At 46.0% G+C, this 10,572-nt stretch overlaps 1 protein-coding gene across 1 annotated transcript in view; it reads left to right on the top strand.

The window, feature by feature from the left end:
- The first annotated feature begins 7,110 nt into the window (after positions 1 to 7,110).
- ARL11 (ADP ribosylation factor like GTPase 11) overlaps positions 7,111 to 10,572 on the top strand; it is a 30,607-nt gene continuing 27,145 nt past the window's right edge. Inside the window, exon 1 of the mRNA XM_063951973.1 lies at positions 7,111 to 7,268. The gene's annotated coding sequence lies outside the window, so the exon portion shown is untranslated. The remainder of the gene's footprint in view (positions 7,269 to 10,572) is intronic.

Here is a 10,572-nt window from a genome sequence, read left to right as displayed (position 1 = left end):
CATAAATGGACCAAAAGCGGTTCCCCGGTCGGTTACCTTGCTGTGCATGATATGATGTCCTTTCTACCTGATACCATGTGTTGGAGCTGGTGTTCTGTAGCCTTGCCCGTGACATGGTGACAGATTAATATGTTATGTCTTCCCTTGCTGCTCATTGCATAGCCTACCATGCTTCTCTAACATGCTTTATTTGCTGAGGACTGTTGGGAGCAAATTTTCTATTGATCTGATCACAGCTCCAAATTTATTCACGTTATATCTTTGGAAGTCAATGTTTGTATTACGTAGCATATAATTTTCTTGGTACTCTGCCCCCTATCTTTTTCCTGTGTTATCTTTGAATCTGCTATATGGTTATATGCAGGGGCGGATTGGGAACACAAAGCGGCCCTGGAAAAATTTGTACTAGTGGCCCCACATGGGCAGCACCAGAGGTGTAAGGTCTAGCCATGGGCCGTAGCAGCAGCACCCTCCCCCCAAGACTTTCCAGACAGTGGGCATGTCCAGCATCAAGGGGGAAGTTAAAAAGAAATAAAATTAAATATTATGAGCACATTATATGATACTTCTTTAGAAAGATGTATTTTATTGCTTATTACACCAACCGTATACCAATCACTATTCACTCAATCTTATATGTCAGCCAAGCAGGCAGACAGAGCATACACTAGATCATCTGCAATCACAGGCTAAGTGGCAAAGTCATTTTTATATATGCAAATTATTTTGCATCTTATTGATTATGTCTATAAAAAGGACCACATGTCCTCAAACAAAACAGGCTCCACAGGTACGTCGGCCCACCGGGAATCTTCCCTGTAAACCCTATAGCCAATCCGCCTCTGGTTATATGTATGTAAACTCACCTTCCCACCTCCCTTCACACTAATGCTGGTGATGATATTGTCCCCTAGGTACTATTCTACTATTCATTTGTTTCATATTTTTCTACTATTATTTTCAAATGCTGTGAGCTAAGCTGTATGTCTTCTATGACTCTTCCCTGTGAGTACAGACTTCAATTTGAAATTTGCTCCCTTGTTAGATAGAAACATTATAATAGGATATAGTTCAAGACACCTAAGATACCATGTTTTGCTGATTAGCTCGACCCTGAGAGTCTATCAGTCAGTACTTCTCGGCGGGATGTAGTTATGTGACCGGCGGTCAGGAGACCACTGGTCACATTACTTCCCCCTACATCCTGCTCCCTTACAATCCCGACGGTCAGCATGCAGACAATCAGGAATTATTCTCACTCGTGGGTGTCCACGACACCCATAGAGTGGGAATAGAACCCGTGGCAACCACTCGCCTCCTCCCAGCCGGCACTCGGCTGCTGGCATCCCATAGGAGGTATGCTGACCAGCAGTCTCCTGACCGTCGGTCACTCAATACACACCCCTCTTGACTGCCCATGGTACACTGTCTAGAACTGACTATCTTATTTTTTCTTCCCACTTATTGTTAGTAGATGATGCGCTCTGTGCCTCTGTCCTTCTACTATAGAATCCTATGGGCGCATCCCCTAGTGTTTGTCCCCTTGTGCCAGTGTCTCTCGGAGGCGGAGCTTAGTGTGTATGTATGCTCTTATCCTCCTTCTTAGGGACGAGAGTGTATGTAGAGCTGAGACCGGGAGCAGAGCTCAGTGAGAGGCTTACAGTGCTTCCTGCATGTACCGCACCTCCTGAGCTATCACAGAGCCAGGTGGCGCACCTTCTTCACAGCGGGAGTAAGACTGAACGGCTGTGCAGTCCTCCATCCCTTACCACCGGAGACAACTTCTGCTGATATACCACAGCCACATAAACAGACTGATAAATACTGCTATCATTGCTGTGTTACCCTGTCTTATGTAAAGGGCCAATTACCTATTACAATAATACATCAAAGACACATGTGTGTTTACTGAATAAACCTGCATTACTGTTTAAGTTCATTAAGTGTGTGGACTGACGTCACTGCACCAGGCACTCCGCTATACTCTGCCAACAGGTTATGGGGCCAGTCACACTTTCAAGACCCGTGTGGCACGTGGCTTAAGATTAACCCCTGAGTGTTTTTGAGTAATAACACAAGTGCAGAAAGGATGTATAACACAGGACACAGTATGAACTCTGCTAAGCTGAAAGGTTCAGAGAACTATGCTACATGGAAGTTTGCCATGGAGATGCAGCTTCAGCGGGAAAGGTTGCGTAAGGTCACAATAGACCCGGGAGCAGGTCCAAACCCAGATGACGTAGACAGTGCCATTGGAAACTATAGGTTTAGGTGTGGAACAGCATGTCTATTCAACAGGCAGTGGGAAACTGTCAGTTAAGAACATGTGGACAGACATGCAAAATGCGTATGAAGACTCTAATGAGAAGGATAAGTCTGAGACGCATGCTATATGGAATGAAACTAAGTGCCTGCAAGGACATGAACGACTATATTCATAAGTTATTGTTGATAGCTCAGCAGTTGGCATCTGTGGGGGCACAGGTGGAGAAGGAAGAAGTCGTAATGGCTATGTTACAGAATCTGATGCCAGAATTAGATTTTTTGGGGGTTGCATCAGAGTCAAACAACACTAAACTGACAACGGAGATTGCAAGAGCCAAGTTGCTGCAGTTCCAAGAACGTATTCCTGTCAAGGGTGTAGTACGTTTGACTGGCGGTCTCCTGACCGCCGGTCAGCTTACCGACGGCGGGATCCCGGCGGGGAGGGGCGAGTGCAGCAAGCCCCTTGCGGGCTTGGTGGCGACCTGCGGTCACCACGGGTTCTATTCCCACTCTATGGGTGTCGTGGACACCCACGAGTGGAAATAGTCCCTGTTGGTCGGCATGCCGACCATCGGGATAGTGAGCGCTCGGCATGCTGGAGGAGGTCATGTGACTGTCGGTCACCCGACCGCCGGTCACATGAATACCACCCCCTGTCGAGACCATAGCTGAGGGTTCTGCCTTGATCACTAAGGGCACAAAGTCCAGAAAGCACAAATTAAAGTGTTCACATAATTCACATAAAAGAGACTTTATGTGAATAAAGTCTTCTTTATCACAGTGAGATCATCAACATAAGGTTTGTTAACAAGGGAGCAATTGATCTTTCTTGTAGCACAAAGCATCATGGACGGTCTAAGCACATTGCTATAAGACATCACTACATTCGTGAACTTGTTGAAAACAAGTTCATCAATGTGGAATATGTTGCAAGTGAAGAAAATTTTGCCGACATGTTGACAAAAGGACTGTCATCACAGTTGTTACTTGCATTCCTGAAGGAATGTGGCCTGGAGTATGTTTAATGTAGATGTATTCCTACTGTTTTTGCTTCACATTTATGTTTTTGGTTACAGGAATGACTTAAAATGTCATGTTCTTTAATTATATGAACGGAGACAGTCTTAAGCGAGGGGGAGTGTTAGTAGATGATGCACTCTGTGCCTGTCTCCTTCTACTATAGAATCCTATGGTCGCATCCCCTAGTGTTTGTCTCCTTGTGCCAGTGTCTCTCGGAGGCAGAACTTAGTGTTTGTATAAACTGATCCTCCATGTTGGGGACAGAGAGTGCGTGTAGAGCTGAGATCGGGAGCGGAGCTCAGTGAGGGACTCAGTGAGAGTGCTTCCTGCATGTACCGCACCTCCGGAGCTATCACAGAGCCGGGCGGTGCACCTTCATCACAGCGGGAGTCAGAGTGAAAGGCTGTGCAGTACTCCGTCCCTTACCACCAGAGACAACTTCTGCTGATACAGTATACCACAGCCACACAAACAGACTGATAAGTATCGCTACCATTGCTGTGTTACCTTGTGTTATATAAAGGGCCAATTACCTATTACAATAATACAGCCAAGACACCTGTGTGTTTACTGAATAAACCTGCATTACTGTTTAAGTTCATTAAGTGTATGGACTGATGTCACTGCACCAGGCACTCCGCTATACTCTGCCAACACTTATAGCCCAGTTGGAAATTGAGACCATATGCATCTCTGACTATGCCTTGGTCTGGATGGCTATTGCCTCAACCATGAATAGAGGGCTATAGCACCAATAGCATTTCTGCTGCATGGTACACTGGGCTCCACAAGGATAGACATTGGGGTGTAGAGTAGGATCTTGATCTGAGGCACCAACAGGCTCAAACCTTTGACTGTTCCCAGAATGCACAGCGCCGCCTCCTCTATAACCCCGCCTCCCTGCACAGGAGCTCAGTTTTGTAGTTGGTGCTGCAGTAAGCAGGCACATAACAGAGGGGCTGCTCCAGGCAGCCCTAAGAAGAGCTTTTTTTGAAGAAAAAAGTGAAGACTTCAAGGGCAGCAGCGGTGGTAAATGTCAGAAGACATTCACTGCTGCAGCTCCAGCTCTCCCCAGCGACGCTGTACAGTCCCGAGCCCTGGTTGCCAGGTAACTACAGCAGGAGGCTCCGGTTTTCTTCACGTCAGGCACACACGACGGGGCTCTCCGGGATCGCGTGGCCGCACTTCGGGAGGTGGTAAGTGGGTCCCGCTTGCGGGACCCAGTCTCTATCGCGATCCAGTGCGGTCAGTGGGAGGCGGGCCGCACGCGCTGGCGGTGGACACTGTAGCAGTACAGGCGATCCCACTAGATCACCAGGGCATGGATGCAGGTCATGTTTTCTCTCTAAACCATTTTCAGTACCCGGTGGTTTTTCCAGCAGGGGGATAAGGCTTAGACCTGAAGCTCCTCCCCCAGCCCTAGGGCGCCATTTCCCACAAATGTTCCCGCCCTGGAGCTGCATATCTGTCTCTCCCTCACTCCCTGTCAGTGTCTGGGCGCCATTATCTCTCCGCTTCACTGTTCTTGGTACTGCTTGGGCAAATCCTCCTGTGTAAAGCCGCCTGGTTGTCAGTGTTGTGACTTTACATGACACTTAAGTATTCTACCTGCCTTTTTAGACAGTGCTAGTTAAGAAAGAGTGCATTTAGTCAGGGTTTTCTAGTACAATTACCCTGTGATATACATCCAGTTCTTGCTGTGTAGTGTTATATCTATTGACTATATAGCTATATATATATAAGCTAGTCCAGTGCAGTATTATTGTTAGTAATAACCTCTGCATTGTACAAACTGTGACTATCTGTGTGTGCATTAGACAGCTGAGTGGTGTCCATTTCGTGTCTTTCACTCAACTTGCTATCCCTATATTCTATAACCTGAGAGGGCTTGGTGCGTCAGGTTTTATATTGATATAGAATTTTCACAAAGATATACTTTAATACGTATTTTCTCTGTGATTTTAGTCACTATATCTCTCCTTTATCTCTGCTAGTGCTGACTACACTGCGCAGGGGTTTGGGTAAGAGGTATTGTGCTGCTGCCAATTGTACTGTGTTACCTGATACCGCAAGTTATATCATGTCTGCTTCTGAGGGTAACGGTTCTGGGGCTGAACACACTGCCGGTGTTGCTGAAGCCACAGATCCCTATGAGGAGAATATAGCAGCTGTGGGCTCTGGTTCTGGGGACTCCTTGCCCCCCAGTGGGACTGTGGCAACGGAGGTACATAATGACCCACCGTGGGCCGCTTTTTCCACGCTTCTACATACGCTAGTTAATAAACTAACACCCCCTATGGGACCCTCTATGCCGGTACAACCATATGTGGTTCCTGCAGCTAACCCGCCATGGGCGGACAATTTATCTGCCCAATTGAAGAAGTTGAACCAGTTCCTGACTACTAAAAAGTCTGACCATCGCTCGCCTAAGTCCAAGGGGTCCTCTAAGCGAGCGCTTGTCTCCTCACAATCCACTGCTGTCACTGATACCTCGTCTGATGAAGACGGCACTTACACTGACCCCATAGGTTCTGACTCAGATATGATCTTTTGGAGGCTATTAAGTTAATTCTACAGATTACGGATGATCCCGAGCCATCCGTCCCTCCTAAGAAACCAGATAGGTTCAAGCGTCAGAAGTTGGTAAACAAGTTTTACCTCACTCTGACCACCTAGTGGATATACGTTAGGAACCCTGGGAAAACCCGGGTACGAAGTTTGTGCCTCAAAAGAAGATGCTGGCTTGCTATACCCTCGTACCAGAGCTGTCTAAGAATTGGGAAACGCCTCCTCCAGTAGACTGTGGCTAGGATGGTGGTTTCCTCAGCTCTACCTGTCACTACCGTCACGTCTCTAAAGGAACCTACGGATAAACGTATGGAGGGTTGTCTGAAAGCGATTTACACCCTCACGGGTGCTGCACAAAGGCCCACTATTGCAGCAACATGGGCTGCAGAGGCTATTGAAGCATGGGCCTTGGAGTTAGAAGCTGAAATATCTACTGACCATGCTAGACAATGCTTGTTATATATTGTCACAGCTTCTGGCTATATTAAAGAGGCGGCTTCTGATGCCGGTATCCTAGCAGCCAAGGCCTCTACAACGTCAGTCCTGGCTCGCCGGATATTGTGACTGAGATCCTGGTCTGTGGATCTGGACTCTAGAAAAACCCTGGAGGTACTCCCTTTCAAGGGAGATATTCTGTTTGGGGAGGACTTAAATAAGATAGTGGCTGACTTGGCTACTGCCAAAACTGCCTCTCTGCCAAGTACCGCTCCTTCTGTGTCGAAGGCTAAAGGTACTTCCTTTCGCCCCTTTCGTCCTTCAGGTAAAGCAAAAGGTCAGGCGTACAACAAGCAAGCCCGCACTTCCAAACCTGGTAAGACAAAGCCCAAAAGAGCCTGGGCGGCCCGTCAGCCAGCTTCCAAGGCCGATAAGCCTGCCGCATGATGGGGCGGGCCTCCCCCTGGGGGATCCCAGGCAGGCCCGGCGACAGGGGGGGTCAAAGGGGACACCCGTACCGGGCCCCGACATTGTGAGGGGCCCCAAGGATCTGGGCATCAACCATGGCATCAAGCTGTGTCAGTGCAACACGTAGGATGGGGTAAAATTTAAATGGATTGCGCTGGCCGGAAGAGAGCCGTGGCACTGTATAGTTGATAACTCCGTCGGTGGAACCCATACGTGCACGCAGGGGGGGTTTCCGAGTACCTAGAAACCCCCCCTGGCCGCCGATCCATCTGCGCTGCTGATCGTTTTTTGTGTGTGTATACAGCGTGAGGAACTGACAGGCTGCAGCAGCTCCATCCTTACACAGAGACGCTTGCTTCTTGGTGCCTGTAGAGGGAGCTGCAGTGACAGCGCAGCACACAGCTCCTCTCAGGAGGTACTGTACTTGTACGTGAGGTGAAAGAGAAAAAGGCTGGTGACGGTGAGGGCACTGGGTAGGCAGTGGATGTGTCCAATACTCTCACTGAATCCAGGTGGGTGTTAGATACTGTATGTTGGGATTGAAGGAGAGGCCGGTGGTGTGTAATAAAATAGGCTGGCTGGGGGGGATGGTGATGGAAGGCTGTAGTTACTTATAATGGTGTGTGTGTGTGTGTATGTATGGCATGTGTAGTGTGTGTGTATGCAAAGCATGCTATATGCATGTATAGTGTGTGTGTATGTTGTATACTATGAATGCATGTATACTGTGGGTGTATGTATGCATGTATACTGTGTATGTATGCTATGCGTATGTATACTGTGTATGTATGTATGCAGTGTGTATGTATGCTGCGTGCATGTGCATGTGGAAACACTCTTAAAAGAAAGAGTTGTAGATTATCTCAAATCCGGCAATTTACTGGATCCCAAACAGCATGGATTCACTGGGGGGAGATCATGTCAAACAAATCTTATTGACTTTTTTGATTGTGTGACTAAAGTGATGGATAAAGGTGGAGCCATGGATATAGCTTATCTAGACTTTAGTAAGGCTTTTGACACAGTTCCACATCGCAGACTGCTAAATAAACTTGAAAGTTTGGGATTGGATATTAGGATTATTGAATGGATAAGATCTTGGTTGAAGGATAGAAAACAGAGAGTTGTGGTAAATGGAATGCATTCACAGGAGGGAAATGTTACCAGTGGAGTACCCCAGAGATCTGTACTTGGACCAGTGCTTTTTAATATCTTTATTGGTGACATTGCAAATGGCATTAAAGGGAAAGTATGCCTTTTTGCAGATGACACAAAGGTATGCAACAGGGTAGACACACCAGGTGGGGTAAAACAAATGATTGAGGATCTAGGTAGACTAGAGGAATGGTCAAGAGTCTGGCAATTACAGTTTAATGCCAAAAAATGCAAAATCATGCACTTGGGTCTCAAAAATCCTAAAGCTAAATACAGTATTAATGGCACTATACTGGAAACTACTGAGGAGGAAAGGGATCTAGGAGTCACTATTTCAGATGACTTAAAAGCAGGTAAGCAATGTAACAAGGCAATGAGGAAGGCTAGTCAGATGCTTGGCTGCATTGGGAGAGGAATCAGCAGCAGAAAGAAAGAAGTAATAATGCCACTGTATAGGTCATTGGTACGGCCTCATCTAGAATACTGTATTCAGTTCTGGAGGCCATATCTTCAAAAGGATATTAATACATTAGAAACTGTACAAAGGAGGGCAACTAAAATGGTGCATGGCCTACATCACAAAACATACCCAGAAAGACTAAGAAATCTCAATATGTATAGTTTGGAGCAGAGAAGGGAAAGGGGGGACATGATAGAAACTTTCAAATATATGAAGGGTTTTAACAAAGTCCAGGAGGGAAACATTCTCCAAATGAAGAGAAGCAATAGGACACGAGGACATGCACTGAGACTGGAGGGGGGGAGGTTCAGGGGAAATTTGCGGAAAAATTATTTCACAGAAAGGGTAGTGGACAAGTGGAATAGCCTCCCATCAGAGGTGGTAGAGGCTAAGACAGTAGAGCAATTTAAACATGCATGGGATAGACATAAGGATATCCTTACAAAGAAATAAGGATCAAATAAGGTTAGTGATAAAAAATAATATAAAAAAAAAAAAAGGGGCAGACTAGATGGGCCAAGTGGTTCTTATCTGCCGACAAATTCTATGTTTCTATGTTTCTATGTATACTGTATGTATGCTGCATGCATGTATAGTCTGTGTGTGTGTTTGTATGTATGCTGTGTGCATGTATACTATGTGTGCTATATTGTGTGTGTGTGTGTGTGTGTGTATACATGTATGCTGTGTCCATGTATAGTGTGTGTGTGTATGCTACTGTATGTGTATGTACAATGGTCCGCCACTCCTCTGACATTCAAAATAATACTCAAGTGCCCTCTGTAAATAATTATAATCCCGATAAAAAAGGCAGGTGCACTCAGATATTACAAAAAAACTGTAATGATGCAAAGTCACAGCATATCCACGTTTCGGGGGCCCGTAGCCCTGACATGTTGATATGCTGTGACTTTGCATCATTACAGTTTTTTTGTAAAATCTGAGTGCACCTGCCTTTTTTACTGGGATTATATACAGTATATTCAAACACAGTACATGTATACCCACCCACACATATACGTATACAAACACATGAATACATACATGTACGGAAACCCCCCTATGGAAATCCTGCGTTTGCCACTGGAACCCCCCCCCCTCTCTGCGGCGGTAACCCAGCCACTGCCCACAGTCACCTGTCCGTGTCCCACTGTGTGCGTAGATATCACATGACGCATCCATGCGACGCTACACCCTTCACTTACTCCCCGCCTTTCACAGTTCACTTAAGTCTTTGCAGTGGCGACGGTCCTAAGAGGAGCCCAGTCCAGTGCCCAGGAGAAACACTGGACTGCAGGAGAAACAGCCCAGGCAGCTTGGAACTGGAGGATAGCAGTGGTATTTTGGTAAGTGACAGCAGTCAGAGTGTGGAAACGCTGTCACGCAGTGTCTCTCATGAGCCAGAGCATACAATGTTTTAAAAAACAAACAAACCAGATAATATTCAATAATGCAATGCTATTTCAAAGTAATGCAGCATATTTTTATTAAAGTGCATAGTGAATATTATCTGTGTTTTTTTATAATATTTAAAAAAACATTCAATATGCAATGTAATAAAAATATACTGCACTACTGCTAAGGATATGCTATAACACTATCTGCATTTTCAATAGAACGTCTCTACCTGATAGCAGTGACATTAGTGGTTTTTATTAATATTGTTGAATTGTCGGCATAATGTTATTTTAGAATTAAATAACATTATGCCAGCAATTCAACAATATTAATAACAAATACTAATTTCACTGGTAGAGGACTTCTATTCAAAGTGCAGATAATATATTATGGTCCACTTTGCTCAGCAGTAGTGCAGTGTACTGTATGTATAGTAACATCCCTAACTGTGTGGAGTTTGTATATTCTCCCCATGCTTGTGTGGGTTTCCTCTGGGTACTTAAGTGTCCTCCCACACTCCAAAGATATACTGTGTGTAAATCAGTGTGTGTACACGTGTTTAGGGCAGACTAAATGGGCCAAGTGGTTCTTATCTGCTGTCAAATTCTCTACTTCTTTGTGTTCACCTGAACAATACACCTATATGGCAATACATCTATTGGCACATGCAAGGGACGGATGTGCGGGTCTGATATCCGGGGGGGGGGGGGGGGGGGGGGGAGGTGTTTGGAGGGAAGAGGGGGGCCCCAGAGGTATCAGTGTACCGGGCCCCGAGATTTCTGTTGCCGGCCCTGATCCCAGGG

Source organism: Pseudophryne corroboree, chromosome 2 (assembly GCF_028390025.1).
Source record: "Pseudophryne corroboree isolate aPseCor3 chromosome 2, aPseCor3.hap2, whole genome shotgun sequence".
Classification (NCBI taxonomy): domain Eukaryota; kingdom Metazoa; phylum Chordata; class Amphibia; order Anura; family Myobatrachidae; genus Pseudophryne; species Pseudophryne corroboree.
This window is presented reverse-complemented; position numbering and strand designations above follow the sequence as displayed.